We start from the raw sequence: 17,336 nt of genomic DNA on the forward strand, positions 1-17,336 counted from the left end.
GGGAGTGAATAGGCCACTAATCCCCATAAGTGGGTCCCTCCAGGTCACGGTTGATGGCTTGTCAGCAAAGCAACGTAGGGAAGCTTCTAATTGCCTCTGCCCACGCTGTATTTGTTCTGTGAATAGGTTATCTCAGTCTCCAGGGCTTTCATCAATAATAAACCAAGCACGTTTTCTTTATAAAGAGTCACCAAACTAACAGCCCCACATTATTTAGGGGAGGAAATAGGAGCATTTGGAATCCAAACCCAGATCTGCATCTGAATTTTGTGGCTAGCCCCTAAGAGCCCACTGCAGTGGAGTGTTAGCTAGAGCAGCTCTGCCTTTGTGCTCTGAGGCTACTCGGATCCAGGCAGTGCCCGGAGACCCGCTGCCCCCTCTCCCCAAGGGGTGCGCACAAACGTGCCCGCAGCAGCACAGCAGGGCTAAGGCAGCTCCCTGCCCATGCTGTCTCTGTCCCTCTGCGCCGCTCCCGGAAGCGGCCGGCACGTCCCTGCGGCCCCTGGGGGCGTATGTCTCCGCGCGTTGGCCCCATACCGACTCCGAGCTGCGGCCAATGGGAACTGAGGCCAATGGGAGCTGTGGTGGTGGTGCCTATGTGCAGTGGCATGCAGAGACCCCCCGCCCTAGGAGCCGCTGCCAGAGGGGTGTGCCGATTGCTTTGGGAGCCACACTGCCCAAGGTAAACACTGCCTCCTGACTCCTCCTGCACCCCAACCCCCTGTCCCAGCCCAGAGCCTGCACCCCACACCCAAACCTTCTCCCAGAGCCCGCACCCCTCCCCGCTCCCACACCCAAACTCCATCTCAGAGCCTAACCCCTGCACCCCCTGCTGCACCCCAACCCTCTGCCCCAATCAAGGTACCTCACTTTATTTTCATTTACTTCCTATTACTTATAATATAGGAGGAGAATGAAGAAAAAAAATAATGAAAAATGGGGGGGGAGATAAGAGAGAATGTTTTCTTGGCTGGGTCCCCAGGGGAGCCCCCCCGAAAATGAAGCTGCGCACAGGGCCCCACTAACTCTAAATCCGCCACTGGTGTGACTGCTTAATAGTCTATTTGGGAACTCGTGAATGTTCATATTTTAGGAAATTTGTCAATTTATTCCCCTCTGGTCATGTTCCAACTTCACAGGACAACATAAATATAGGAGCCCTGAGTAGGATATGAACACCTCTCTTTAAGACTAGCGCTTCTATTTTTGTTTGAAAATGTATTCTAAAAATAAATACTCTTTCCTTTTCATGCTGTGTCTTCAAAATGCTCTGTGAACAGCAAATATAATGCATAAATCTTATGTACATAAAATCTGTCATCTGCACGATTCTGTGCTTAAAACAATTTTTCTCTTCTCTAACTTGTTTGTGAGTATCTGTCAGCTAACCGCCCACATGAAAAATGTGAATCTTCCTACTTGCTGGAAGAGGATTGGTGGTTGATGGCTGGGTTTGAACAATTTGCCCAAGTATAAATTGCAGTGATAACATTCTCTTTGTAATGCGGAGCTTCACTCCTGGTCTACACTACAAAGTTAAGTTGACATAAACCGCCTTGCATCATCCTAGTTGTGCATGTGTCTGCACTAAAATTTGTCTCCCACTGATGTAAGTGCCCTGTTACGCCAACATATGAACACCACCTCCTAAGCGGCATTGAGCCATGGTCGATGTATGTAGGTTGACACAGTATGAGTGTAGACGCTGCTTTACCTATATCACCCCTAGCAGTCTTCCAGCAGCTGTCCCCTAATGTCCCACACTGACTACTCTGTTCAGAATTGCAAACTGCGCTGCCCAGGGGGCCACATAGATCAGAAGCCCTCACTCCTTTAAAACCCCTGAATATTTTTGAAATGCCATTTCCTGGTTGCCCCACCTGGCAAGCACACCTCTATCTGCTCTCCATTTTTGTGTGCAACTGCCCAGCTGACCATGCTGGCTCCAGGCTCCAGTTGCGCTCCAGCCTGGAGTAGACAGGAGATAGTGGATTTCCTGGGCCTATGGAGAGAAGAGGCTGTGCCTGAACCAGCCATAGAAACATTGACATTTATGAGAAGATTGCTTGGGGGATGCAGGAGAGGGGTACAACCGGATCAGCAGCAGTGCCATGTGAAAGCCCAGGAGCTGCAGCAGGCATGCCAGAAGGCCAGGGGGACCAACAGTCAATCTGGTGCTGAGCTGCAGACGTGCCGCTTTTATAATGAGCTGCTTGAAATACTTGGTGCAGACTCCACCCACCCTCAACCCCGCACACCACCGTGGATACTTCTGAGGATCCTGAGTCACAGGCCCCTGCTGTGAACAGCGAGGAGGAGGTGGATGAGGAAGAGGAGGAGGAGGATGGGGGACAGGTGACTGGGGGTATCTGGCTGTGCCACGAGCCAGGACCTGTTTTTGACTCTACTGCAGTCCAGTCAGTCGCTGCGGCTGAACATGGGTGAGCCTGATGCAGGGAAAGGAACTTGAGGTAAATGTGGAATAAATTTTCCATTACAGTGTTGGTGCCTCCAAATTAACAGGCCACAGCTATTGACGTTTCATTAATTTACTCATAGTAGAAGAGGTAATGGTACAACAAAGAGACGTAAAGATACTATCTGCTTTTCATTCCCCTCTAGAGTTAGACAGGGGTGGGGCATGTGGAGCAGTTTATTTATGTGCCCAGGAATGTCCCTTGAATCCTCCCGAGAGATCCCAACAAAACTTCCATGGAGGTACTCTACAATCCTCTGCTAAAGGTTTCTCGGGATGGCAGCCTTATTTCCTCCTCTGCGGTGGAACACTTTCCCACGCAAGTGAGCAATAACTTTGTCAGGCACCATTGCAGTAAACAGGCTAGTAGTGTACAGGCCTGGGCAGCTTCAGGATGCCAGCATCTCTGCTTTCTGTGCCCTTGTTACCTTCAGGAGTGAGATATCACCTAAAACCACAGCCTGTGGAAAACTGTGCCAGTATCCAGTGCCGTTGCCCTATACTCATAGTTTACTGCAACTAAGCATTTCCCTCCTTGTTTCTCTAACCCGGTGGATCATACCCACCATGGGTTGAGCTCAGTGTGGCACTGGAAAGCAGGACCTCCAAAGCAGGAGGGTCAATTAGCTCATCTTGTTTAACCCTTTAGGGGAGCAAGGGAATGGAGGGTGTCTGAGTGTTAAGTTTCGTTTTCCATTCCTACTATACTATACAGCAGTACCTTTGTTAGTTTTATCTGTAGCTGTGGCCGCTGCGGCCTTCAGGGGTGCCTCGTCCACACCAGTGAAACGATTGTCCCAGATACAGAGGAGAAAAAAGAGGATGCGGGAGGACCTGTTCTGTGAGATTCTGTAACCCAGTGCTACAGCAGACTTTGAACAGAGGGCAAATATTTTTCCTTGGAACTGTCAAGGTGGCTGGTGTATGGCTTCATGAGCCAGGGGAATAAGGGGCAGGCTGGATCCCTCAGGATCATAATTATCATTTCAACATTGCCAATGGTGATCCATGGATCTGGAAAGGAGGTCCCTGTTTGTAGCTTTTCGAACAGGCCTGTGTTCTTAAAGATGTGAGCATCATGCACCTTCCCTGACCTGCCAACACAGATGTCAGTGAAACATCCCCAGTGATCCACCAGTGCTTGCAATACCATAGAAAACTAGCCCTTTCTGTTGATGTATTCTGTGGCAAGGTGCTCTGGGGCCAAAACAGGCATGTGTGTGCCATCTATTGGTCCACTGCAGTTTCGAAACCCCATAGCTGCAAAGCCATCCAATGTAAATCCTGAACATTGTTAAGAGTCACAGTCCTCCATAGCAGGAGACAATTAATGGCCCTGGACACTTGCATGACAATGGCTCCCACAGTGGATTTTCCTGACTCCAAAACAGTTTCCCACTGACTGGTAGCAACCTGGTGTTGTAATCCACAGTGTGATTGCCACTTGCTTCTTCACTGTCAGGGCAGCTCTCAGTTTGGTGTCTCTGCACTGGATGGCTGGGCTGAGGTTGGCACACAGATCCAGGACTGTGGCCTTGTACATCTGAAAGTTCTGCAGCCACTGCTCTTCATCCCAATCCTGTATCACGATGTAATCCCACCAGTCAGTGCTCATTTCTCAGATCCAGAAGCAGTGCTCTGTGAACGCCAACAACAACCTTGAACTGGTTCTTGCTATGTCCCACAGTAAACTGACCACCAGGAAATCATCATGTTCTTCTTGTGGGTCTGCAAATACTGGAGGATCGTGCGTCCTATACTTGAAACTCTCACGACAACAGTGTAGAGCTGTGCAGACACCATGCTTCTGTCGGAGATGGCAGGAAGTGACAAGTCCTGTGTGGATTCATGAGCAATCAGAAATAGGCTCAAAAATTATGAGACAGAGATGATATTATTAAATGGAAGACATTGCATTATGGGAAGTTGACCCCTTGCTCCCCGTCACCCCTGCATGAGCTGTTTCTGACCTAACATGCGTTGCCAAAATGACCCAAAAGACAATGTCCTGAATGGTGCAAGGTTGCACACTGGGATACCTACCCATGGTGCACCACTCTGTGCATTGACACAAGCACTCTTGGTGAGTACACACCGTGCCAATGCAAAGAGCCAAGTGTGCATGTGCACAAGACATATGCGAACTGCAGCAGCTGTATCTGATGTAACTTGAGGTGGCAAAACTTTGTAATGTGGACATGGCCTTAGTCTGATGGTAATGAGATCCAGACTCAAGATATGCAGCAACAGTGAGTGAGTTTAGACTGGAATTAAGGGGTTAGAGCAGTGTTAACAGAGGAGTGAGAGTTAGATACCTTTGTTTCTGTGTTTTGTCATTTTCCACTAAATTTTTACTTTCTGACTCTCACTAACATAATGCTGTAAGGTTTGTGCTTTAGAAACAGCAGGGGGATGTTTAGTTTGGGGGGGTTTTTTGTTTTGTTTTGTTTTAAAACATCTTAATTGAAAATTTAAAATAATTGTATCATTTGGACTAAATTCATCCCTCGTGCAAATCCACATAAAGGAATGAAATTAGAGCCAGCTGTAGCCCTTCGGGTTTTGTAAACATCTTCCCACACCCTGAAAAACAAAGCAACCCTAGACAAGTGTATTTTTAAATTCCATTGGGCTTTTTTTATTGGTAAATATCAATTTAAATAAAAATGTGAGCGTTACTAATGATCACTATAGGTTATTTATAGAAAATATTCTTTCTCTGCCTTTGTCTGTACAAATTATGTCCTCACACACAACATTAGTATGTCCTTTTTTATATGTTATATATGCTACTAAACCAGGGACAAGTCTGAAGTGAGGAAGAGAGTGAGGTTTGAGGTTTTGTTTTTTTAAGATCTCCCTCAGCAGCAGCAGTGGTAAGGACCAGGCAAAGAAAATCATATCATGTGATTATTTTAACATACATTTATATGTGCTATGATTGTTTCTCTGCCGAGATACTGCATAACTGACTGAACAGCATTAGGCAGGCACCATGTGGTACAATACCAGACATTGAGAAAGACACTAAGACTTTGGTGTAGAGAAATATTTTCAAATCTCCTTTTAAGAAACAAAAACAAACAAAAAAGGGACAGTGGAGGAAGAGGAAACATTTTTTTTTCAGAGGTTCATTTATTTTTTCTTATTTATTAGTTGATTTAGGGTGAAATTCCCACATGACAGTAGTGGTCCCATAAGCCCCCCTTCCTCCCAAACTACTGGAGTTCTTCTGCCTGTGGCATGGGCATTTGTGGACAGAGCAAAGAGGTTGACCCCACAAAATGGAGACTAGCATGGAGCGGAATTGGGGTGGGGGAAAACACAATAACTGAATCCACATAACTGCTGATTTAATGGTACAATCTGTCACCCAAATACTAGACTAGATCCAGGAATCAGCCATCTGGGACACATGCTGGAAAAATGCAGGTTTTATGTCCAACACAGGATCCAGTGATTCCTTCGACAACTTTCTTATTATCGGTGCATGAGTTCTGGAAACACCTGCATTTGGAAAGGAGTGTGAAAAAATGTGAAATTGTGTTTTTTGAGAGGTGGAGGAGTGAGGAGAGCAGGAAACAGCTGAGCCATTGATATATAATGACCCCCAGATACAAGGTATTAAAGAAGTAGGCTCCAGAAGAATAGGTGAGTTTCAGTTTGAGAGGAATTATAAAAATATGATGAAGGAAAGATGAATTCAGCACCACCTGCGTGGGTCCCCCTTCCCTCACATCAGAATCTTCTCCCACGCAGAAATGCCCCACAGGAACACATGGGGCTGTATTCTGATCTCATTTACACTGGAGTGACTATGATGCACCTTCACTGAAGTTAGCTGAATTACTCTGGATTCATAATGGTATAAGTGAGATCAGAATCTGGTCCATGAAGTCCCGTACTAGCATCAGGCTATTTTCTGTGGAAAGGTCAAAAATTTCAGAGGCTCAACACCTTGTGTTTCCTTTTCCCTATGCAGTTATCATGGACCAAATACCTGATAGTCTTCACCAAGAGTAAATGACTTCCATCCTTCAACCAGAGCATGTAGATGCAAACAAATATGAAATTTGGAAACATTTTCTTGGTTGTCTGAAAGGTGATAACATTCCTGGCCAAGGGTCTTAAATTAGGCCCCGGTTCCTGAATCTGGCCAAACTGTCCTTAGTGCATGACCTGATGGGGCCAGGATGACTATATGTTACTTTTCCACTCCCAAATCCTTGTAGTTGCTGGGAGCTAGTTTTGTTCCCAGCAGAAGTAGGAGAAGCCTCAAGCTACATCTACACAGGGATAAAAGAGCCATGGGATGGCTGCGGCTGGCCTGGCTCAGCTGACTCACGCTTGGGGGGTTCGGACTGTGGGGCTAAAAATCACTGTGTAAACGTTCAGGCTCAGGCTGGACCCAAGCTATGGGATCCTCCAACCTCACAGGGTCCTGGATCTCAGGCTCTAGCCTAAGCCCAAATGTCTTCACAGTGATTTTTCAGTCCTGGAGCCTGAGCTCCACCAGCCCGAGTCAGCGGATCTGGGCCAGCCACAGGGTTTTTTTAATTCCTCTGAAGACATGCCCTCAGAGTGCTTGGTCTCGGTGTCATTATTCTGTCTGGGGAATCACAAGCAGGCAGTGTGCTCCAGCCAAGCTGCCTTCTCACTGTGGCAGAGGAAGAGAGAGAGGGTGAGAATGACTCTATAGTCCAGTGGTTAAACCTCCATTGGATCCAGTGACTCTCTTTATACAAAACCAGAACAGTTTCAACAGGAGAAAGTGAAGGAGCCCCAGATCAGAATGTCCCATAGCTCAGTGTCAGAGCGCTTTCTCCTGAGAGGTGAGAGACTCCTGTTCAAATCCCTCTTCTGGCAGAGAGGGTAATTGAACTGGGTGGCCAACATCCTGGCTCAGTGCTCTAGCCAGTGGGCTAAAAGTTATAAGGTGGGCACCACCCCTCAATGCCTCCTCCAGCTAGATTGTGAATGGGACTGGATCTGGCAGACAGCCTCTGAATATGCCTACCGGATTGGGCCCCACAGGTGGGGATCAGACTGCCAACTTTCTAATCACACAAAACCAAATGTAGGAGCAGGATTTTATAATTGTACTATAAGAATAGAGGTACTAATGTATGTCTTGATTTCATTTTACCAGCCACCCCATTTGAATAGCAGAAAGGAATGACCCTCTGGGACACTGGTAGAAATGCATCTGACAAACTGCCAGCGTCTGTACTGATGTTAAAGCAGGGACAGACCAGAACAATCCTTATGACTGATTATGGTCACCCTTTTGTTTTAGAATAAGTTATAATGTCTACTATGGTTTCCTATATGTATTACAAATTAGGCACTCTAGTTAAATATACATTTCTTTGTTTTAAGGTTTAGTAAGTAAAAGACAGGATCTTGTATTGCGTCTATGTTAAGGAGATTCAAAATAAACTGACATTGTTTGTATTCTCTAAGGTCTCTGTAAAAATACGGTTTGCGTGAATGCGGAATGTATGCATCAGGAAAAGATAAGGTGTGAAGGCCATTGTTCTAGCCGGATGGTCAAGGAAGAAGGAGTAAAGAGACTTAACGACACCAGAGAATCATCAACGTGCATCCATAATGAAGGAAGGGCAAATTGATGACCCTGAAGTGAAGGCTGGCACCCCTAAAGACAGGACAATTGATTAAATCGGAACCAGGACAGGATGACCCTCTCAGAGGTGTATTGGAATGTTTACATCAAAAGAAACACCAATGAAGAAGTAACCAGTCACAAACTGACACAGCAAAATCCACAGACTTCAAAGGAGAAAAAAGACTATAAGAACAGAGTGCTTGGCCATGGGACTTTGGGTTCATCTTGTCACGCTCCAGGAGCATCGGATCATGACCGACAGAGCCCTGCTCCCCTCTGCGACCAATCTGCCTGGCCACTAGATTGATCCAAACTTTGGACTGGTAACTATAAACATCAACTGGCAGGACTCTCTCTCTCTCTCTCTCTCTCTCTCTCTTTCACACACACACAGAGAGAGAGAGAGAGCGAGATTGAAAAGCATATGCTAACTGTTGTATTCTCAATAAATGCAGTGTGCTGCCTTCTTCCCTATAAAGATCCTGTGTGCTTCTTATAAGTATAACACAAACACCCCTGCCCCTTCCCCAAGGTCCTGCTCAATCCATACCCTCTTCCTCCATCGCTTGCTCTTCCCCACCCTCACTCAGTTACTCATTTTCACCAGGTTGGGGTGCAGGAGGAGGTGAGCCCTCTGGCTGGGGGTGCAGACTCTGGGGTGGAGCCAGAAATGAAGGGTTCAGGGTGTGTGAGGGGGCTCCAGGCTGGGGCAGGGGGGTTGGGTGCAGGGGGGCAGTGAGGGCTCCAGCTGTTGGTGAGGGCTCTGGGGTGGGGCCAGGGATGAGGTGCAGGAGGGGGCTCTGGGCTGGGGGTGGGGCCAAGGGGTTTGGAGTGTGGGAGGGGTTCAGGGGTGGTGCAGAGGGTTGGGGTCAGGAGGGGGTGAGGGGTGCAGGCTCCGGCCGGGTGGCGCTTTCCTCAGGTGGCTCCCAAGAAGTGGCAAGCATGTCCAGCTCCCCAGCAGAGGCATGGCCAGGGGGCTCTGTGCACTGTCCCTGCCCACAGGCACTGCCCCCACAGTTCCAGCCAATGGGAGAAGTGGAGCCAGCACTCAGGGAGCCCTCAGGGCTGTCCCTGCTGGAGGGACATACCGACCACTTCCCCAGAGCCATGCAGAGCAGGGTAGGGAGCCTGCCAGCCCTGCGCCCGCCGGACTTTTAATGGCCCAGTCAGCAATGCTTTTCAAATCCCTTTTTGAGTAAGTGTTCCGGTCAAAAACTGCACACCTGACAACCCTAGTGATGTGTGTTCTCCACCTATCTTCCCTCACTTCATGGATCACACTGGGGTATAGGCATCTGGACACCTAGAGGGAGGCAGCAGTGTGCATGCTCAGAAGCATAGACACCTATGGAACTTTCACAGTGAAAATGTAGGTGCCCACAGGGTTAGGTGGCAACTGAGTGGGAGTTTTGCGGATTGCAGTGGTTCCTAAAACTAGGATTTAGATACTTAAATACCTTTGTGGGCCTGATTTATTAGCACAGCCCCAGAAGGAGGACTGTGAATTCTTGAATACAAGGAGGATAAACCTATGGGCTCAAAGTCCTGGTCCGCAGGCTATCTGCAGCCCAAGAACCTCCCCACTGCGGCCTGCAGAGAAGAGATGCATGTAGACACGCTGCCAGCAAAGTCTGCTGCAGGCACTGCCCCCACAGCTCCCATTGGCTGGGGTAGAAGGACAGAGATACCATCGCTAGTCGCCGGGCAGCGTCAACCATATAGGCAGCATCATTAGTTTCCGGGCAGAGTCAGCCATGGAGGCAGTGTCACTTTTTTCCACAATGAATATAAACAAGTCAAAATACCGAACACAACTATCTGATGCCCACCTTGCTGCAATCCTGAAGGTTTCAGCTGTTCAGTCTCTGAGGCCAAACATCAACAAACTGACAGAACTGAAGCACTGCCAGGTGTCTGGCAAACACTAAAAACTCTCTGGCAGGCGAAGAATTGTATAAAGTTGTATGACAATCATATTATTTCTAAGAAATTAGAAATAAAAAATACAATATAAACGTTTTCTTTTCTGAACACCATCTTCAGTGACATTATTGGCCCACTGGGAGGATTTGAGGACTGGTACTGGCCCTAAGGCAAATTGAGTTTGAGACCCCTGCCCTAGATATTGAACTTGGCCTTTGTTGCTGCCAGCTCCACCCGGCAGAAGGGTTACATAGCCCTAGCTGGAAGGCTGCATCTTGTCTTTGGCGTTCAATACCATGGGAAGATGCAATTAAATCTTGAGTTTGAAACCTGGGCTTCACACTGGCCAAAAGGAGTGGAAGAAGATTCTGCCTATTAGATGTTGGCAAAATTTTAAAATTTAGTATTCTTACTGCAAATCTGGGCTTAGAGGGTTAAAATATGCGGTGGGAAAAATGACCTGCCAATTCTATTTTCCCTTACTTGACCAATGTAAAACTACTTGATGCAGGGAATTCTTCTCTGGAGGGATCTAACTCAAAGCTTGAAGGGTTTAATTCTGAGAGGACTCCAATACTTGTTTTTCAGTTCCCTTAGTTCACTTCACTGCCATTTCACAGGGGAGTTCAATGACAGTCAGAAAGACTGAGTCACCGCAGGAGCACTGCAGTATATGCATGAAAGCAGAGTGATCTCAACCCTTGGACTTGTAAGGGTTCTTTTGAATTCACTGCTGTTGCCAAACTACAGCCAATTTTTCATCTGACACAGCTAGATATCTAACTCTTTGGTGACAAGGGAGTTTATCATGGATCTTGCTAAAGCAGATTACACCCTTTCTGTATTTCACTCTCTCAAAGATCAAGAATCCTCCCTTCTTTCATCCTGGCTGGATGTATCCTTTCATCTACGTTCAAATGGTTAGATTTTTTTTCCTCCCCAGTGTAGAGATTTTGACTGCCTTCATGCTACATCTTGTTCTGGTTACTAGCTGGATGACTTCAGGCAAGAGTAAGTTATATGATAAATTGGTTTGGTTATTGGCTGTCAGACTATCTGAATTTTCAGCCTGTCCTCAAAACAACCCTTTCAATTGCCCCAATAGCTAAACAATGATCTGAGGTACTTTGTGGCTCAAGATTACTCTAAAAGAGTGTGCACAGGAATTATCCTACTGCTCTGTGAAATCTGTACTTATTGTGTAAAATAATGCACACATAACAAATAAATTTGTTAGTCTCTAAGGTGCCACAAGTACTCCTTTTCTTTTTGTGAATACAGACTAACACGGCTGCTATTCTGAAACCTGTCAGACTGTACAGTGGTCATGAAATGTAATATGCAATAATATAATTGCTAAAAGTGTCTACAGTATGGCTAATGGTGTGAGTACAAATGCCATTTTGTTTCCCCCAGATATAAAAACTGACAGACTGTAGGTTGTATGATTATTAGAACAACAGAGCACCACCATGATGCTTCAGGCAAAATAATAATAAGGTTGTAGATAAAGCAAGAACCAGCACAAGTCAGCAGCACTAGTTAATGTGTTCTGTTGCATTATTAGTAATAACTACTTTCAGATTTTAGCAATAATCTTCAGGCTGTAATTTTTTCTGAATTCTTGCCATCTCGAGGTCTTACTCCTTTATTGATGCTAATGTTTCAAAGCAGTATCTAGGGACTATAAATTCCATTTCCTTTGAACAAGCGTAAGGCTAAAGGAAATACTTGGTTATGAATTAAGCCAGGCGGCTAGTTTTCTTGAGACTGCAGACTTATGGTTCCTCATAGTTGTTGAATTTTTTGAGTAATTTATATATGTTACACTTCATCAGATCTATCAAATATAGATCCTATGTCCTGGGTGCCTATTCCATAAGGCGAAACACACAACACAACACAAAAGGACTGCCTTATCACCAACCCAGTTCTTAACCCTTTTCCTCTTTAATCGCTGTAACATATCAGGGTCCAGCCCAGACCAGTGGGAGCTGTGTCACCCTTGACCTGCAACCTTGGGTGCCTTACAATGCCATGATGAAGTCGCTCACACCTAGGCTACTCACAAACAGCCTTCCAGCATGCAAGCCATACCCTGAGTGTTTGTGGGTAACTGCAGCCTGCCAGCTATACCCTGGCTCCTACCAGCCTAAGTTATACTTCAGGGTGACCCCAACGCACCCCCAGTCCCGGATTTCCCCCCAGCAAAGTATGTCCTGTACTGCCCAGCCCCCTCCTGGACAGTACAGATATTTAAAATCCTTTATTCGTTTAAGGGACTAATATGCCAGCTGATTATCTCAAATAGTTATTCAGAAACTTCAATTTAAACACACTGGATTAGAAAAAACAGTAAAACAAGTTTATTACCTACAAAGAGCAAGATTTTAAGGAAAAACAGGTAATGAGGCATAAAAATCAGACATGGTTACAAGACAAATAAAGATAAGGCATTTATGAATGCCTATTATAACAAACTATATTATATTCAAGCAAAGTTTCTCACCACATGCTCCAGCAGATTATTGACCAAAATCTCAGGTCAGGACCCCTCTCCCTGAGTCCAACACCTGCTTCTTTTGTCGCTTCAAGTGCAGTGAATGCGATGGACAGGGAGAGAGAGAGGGGTGTCCCTTGGGGTTTTTGTCCCTCCTTTTTATAGTTTCAGTTCCCTTCTTGAAAAATCATTTCCAGCTGAGAACCAGGAGACAAAGAGTCTGTGTGGAAGGATGTTCCCAGCTGGATTTTTTGGCGAACAGAGTAGCACCACCTTACGGTATGCACCCTACAGGGCTTTCTGCATGCCCAGGCAGAGTCTCCCATATCTACACTGCTATTTTTAGCACTGTAGTGCCCTGCTGCCTTCCTACTGCCTTCCTCAGAAAGGTTCTGGCAATGGAGAAAGGCTCTGATGGGGGAGGCCTCAGGGAAAAGCTCTGGCAGCTCCGTCCTTTCCCTGCTGCCTCCCTCCTGCAAGAGGCTTTCACTGCTTCATGTAGCTACACGCCACACTGTGGATGCAGACTGCTTTGCACTGCAGTGAGTAGCTACATTTGTGCGTACATGGTACTGCAAGTGTAGGAACAAAGTACGTTAACATCTACTGCACTATATGGACATGTTTGTGGAGCTGCAAAGTTGTATTTCATAAATGGCACTTTCAACAATGACCCAAAACATGCATAGTTGGTCTTCAAGAGGGTCACTTACATTACTAGTTACTAGAAGGATCTAGGATGTAATTCCATTTCAAATTCAGTTCCAAACTGAAACTGGCTGCGTGCCTAGACCATTTTAATTTCCTCACACACCTGATGGTTTCCAGCTACTTATCTCTTTTCAGCAAAGTGGTTAAGCACATATTTAAGTGATTTGTTGCATTGGGATGGACTTGAGCATGTGCTTAAATACTCTGCTGAATTGGGGCAAACTGGAAAACAGTTCATTGTCATGTAACAGCAACTGTTATCAGGCCTGGCAAACTCACTACACCTAACACACTGCTGTCATAGAATTTATTTATAAAAAAAGTTGTGTGAGATATCAAATGAAAGCTTATATCATACTGTTCATGATAAGTATTGTGAGCTGTACGTACAGGCATCATTCAAAAAATTGTATGTATGTACTAAAAATATGTTTAAATATGTAGCCAGCCAGGGTTGATAAACAAGTTTTTCCCAGATAAAGGAATGTTAATTGACCTGTCTGCCTAGATCTTTGATGTAAATTAAGTAGGATAAGCCAAATACAAGTTCAATGGAGTTCATTTGCATCTGAGGTAAACAGGAAGAACAAGTTAACAGGAGGCTGAGAAAGCAACACACTGTCAGCACACCTGAGCACAAAGCAGCAGGCAAGAAGGCTCTTATCTGGGAGTACACTTCAAAAGGATACATTTCTGAGGTTTGCTGGACTACAAGAAGAAGGGAAGAGAACCGTTTTGTTATCCCTCACTGTGGGAGTAAAAAGGACAGTGCTTTCTGCATCCATGAAAGTTGGTTCCTGGCCTTGGGGGCTGGTGACACTGATAGGTTGCTTCAGTGGTGCCAGAACAGGTGGGGTGAGGGGGCCACGGCCCTCCCACTTTTTGAAAGCCCACCTCCTTCCCCTCCTCTTCCCCCCTTGTCCCTGCTCCCCGGGCTCCCGGCCCAGGGCAGAAGGAGGTGGAGGGTCCACGCCAGCTCCCCACAGCTACCCGCATGGTTCTTACCCCAACCCAGCTCCAGCTGGAGGACAGGACCTCGGAGTTGCAGCCCAGCCATAGTGAGAACCGCGCAGGCAACTGTGGGGAGCCGCAGTGGACCCTCCCCACCTGCCCACGGTGTGGGGGGCCTGAGCAACCCCCCGCCCATGTCCCCACCCCCTGGACTTCCCTGCCCAGGGCAGGTGGAGGGTCTGCGCTGCTGCTCCCCACAGCTACCAGTGGGGCTCTGACCACAGTTGGGTTGCAGCTCCAAGGCCCTGCCCCTCAGCTGGAGTCAGGTCGGGGTAAGAGCCGTGCTGTGCAAGCAGCTTTGGGGAGCTTGGGTCCCTGGGCAGGACTCTGGGGAGTGGGGACACAGGTGGGGGTTGCTTCGGCTTGGCTGGGGGTGGAGTCCCTGGGGGAAAGAGAAGGGGCGGAGGCGGGGCCTTGGGGGGAAGTGGAGGGGCCTCGGGGAAAGGGGTGACATAGGGGAGGGGCCTCAGGGGAAGGGTGGGGCCTCAGGGAAGGGGCGTGGCCTCAGAGGCTTGGTCCCTGCTCCCCCTACTTTTGGGAAGGCTCTGGCACCCTTGAGTTGCTTTATGCGAGAAACTTATCTTAGATAAAGGTTGAAGCCTGTTAAAAGTTATGATTAGTCTCTTCGAAGCATGTTATACTTTTGTTTTATTTGTAGCCATCACTGTTTCCATTCTTCTTAATACCCGAACCTGTGAATCTGTGTTCTTTGTTAATAAACTTATTCTCCTTTTATGATAAAGTCATCTCAGTGCTGTGATATTAAGTAGAGTGTGCCTCCTCAGCTGAATCAAGCAAGCTGGTCTGTACACTGTCTCTTTGGAGGCAGCAGACTTGGTAATTACTGCGAGTGCCCAGTGACAGGGCTGGACACTATAGGAGGATGCTTCTGGGAGGTTCAGGAACTGGGGTACACCAAGTATTAACCAGTAAAACAAAGTCAGGGCTGGCAGAATCCTGAGAAGTTGTCTGGCATGGCTAACAGACTGGAGGCAGGGAGTTGTCACTCGGTTAGCAATAGCAAGTCTCTGCCACTGAGGCGTCAAGGCAGGGAGAACAGAGTGACCCATGATTCTGGATGCCCAGAGAGAGTGTCACACCTAGGAACTGCAGAAATGTTATGTTACATAAGCTTACAAATTTTGCCTACTTGGCTTTTGTAGGTACATGTAAAAGTGTCTTTATTTTTTTGCTGTAACTTCAAGCCTTTCTTGGAGCACCTAGAATCTAATTTAAAGGGGCCTCATCACACAACAGATGCCATATTTCTAGACTTGTCTAATTTAAATGAGATATTTTTAAAAATTCTGTTGTCTCTCTTCTGCTTATGGGGTATTTACAAGCAGTTAGCAGTTTTTCTCACATGTATTTTTTTGAAAGTACTCAACACATTTTTATGACTTTCTAAACGTCTGTGTGGATTGATAGCAAGCCATTTGTCAGCAGTCTGAGCTATGTTGGATAGCTGTGATTGTGCAGGTAAGCCATGTGGTACTACTTCTCTTCCCTGATGAGGGTCCCAGTTCGTGAAACCATCCTTGTTCAAGACAGCACTTAAGTATTTGCATAATTTAAGGAAGTCACTGGGATTTAAGCAAACGCTTAATGGCTTTCCTGAAGCAGGGCCTAGGTAAATGCACAAGCATTTCTGGCAAATGCAAATCTTAAATTCAGTTACCACGAATACTTCCACATGCAGCTTTGCATCTTATTTTTTGTGAACAATATTGCCAGTAAAAAAAAATTATTGCACAAAAGTTCATTGAAAGCTAATGCAAAATGGTGTGAACGTGCTGAAGCAAATTCACTGCAAAATATCAGTACATAATTGTGAAACTTTTCCAGTATTTACCTAGCTCTGATATTTGATTTAAAAAATGGAGTTGTATCATTACTATAAATGCTTTTTCTATCATTGGCCCCTTAATAATAGAAACACTGATTGATGACTGAGCTTCCCACTGAGCTAGAAGAGTGCTATTTTAGTCTCCTGGGATAAAAATAAGTGACTGGTAGTACATAATGAGCTCTGATTCAGCAAGAGGTAGCATAGGAACTCCTTTTTTATGATCAAACTGAAAGAAGACATTGGAGAAGAGCTTTGCTTAAATGAATGGTCAGACACCTTGGAAGCCGTTTGGAGAAGCTCACTCTGTCAAGCAATTTTAACCTCAATGGAAGATTAACCCAAAATAATCCAGCACTAGTCAAGCTACAAACCATGGGCCAAATCTTCAGCTGGAGAAAATTAGCATAATTTCACTGAAGTCAGTGGAGTTATAATGATTTATCGAAGCTGAGGATTTGGCCCCATAACTCAGTCATAGGAACTAATTATAATTATGATGAAACTATGTTTCAGATACTCTGTTCTTGCTAAATATTGGGAAATTGGGTTGATGAATATGTAATATAATGTATACTATATACACATATACCATTTTCCAATATGGTGAATGGTGTACGTGATGTTCAGATGCCTGTTGATGTTGCCAAAGTGGCCACAGGTTTCCCCTCTTATATGCTTGCAGATATATGCTCTTATATGCTTGCAGGAAATATGTTAAACCGACTGGAACTCTATTGTCTGTGAGTAGATTGACTATCTCTCAACAATCGAAAAACTTCCTTCCACCTACTCCATTTGATTGGCTCCAACAAATTTGTAAAGTAGTGGAGCTGAGCAAGATTGGCCTTGCAGGGGGCTGAAGACAAAATGATTAAGAAAACCTCTTTACCATGGTGGGATAACTTCCTAGGAGACCACTGACAACTGTAGCTCTGCATGAGTGTGGCAATGGAACCTCATCTGAGTTTCACACTGTGCACAGCTTCCCAAATCGTTCCCCTCAAGTGGAGGGGATGAGGGCATGGCACATGAAGCTTTAGGAACAGTGGTTAAGATGGTCATTGCACTTTTAAGTCTGGAACATATTGGGCTGGCTGAATTTAAAATGATTTTTCAGTAGCAGCTGGACATAGCTGGAGATTGTACCCTAGAATGATGTGGGGCTGGATGTCAGTCATCAGCAAGGACATACTCGCTATACTAACTCAATTATTTTTCCTATGATTTAATTTTCTTGTTA

This window comes from Eretmochelys imbricata, chromosome 3 (assembly GCF_965152235.1).
Source record: "Eretmochelys imbricata isolate rEreImb1 chromosome 3, rEreImb1.hap1, whole genome shotgun sequence".
Taxonomy (NCBI): Eukaryota; Metazoa; Chordata; order Testudines; family Cheloniidae; genus Eretmochelys; species Eretmochelys imbricata.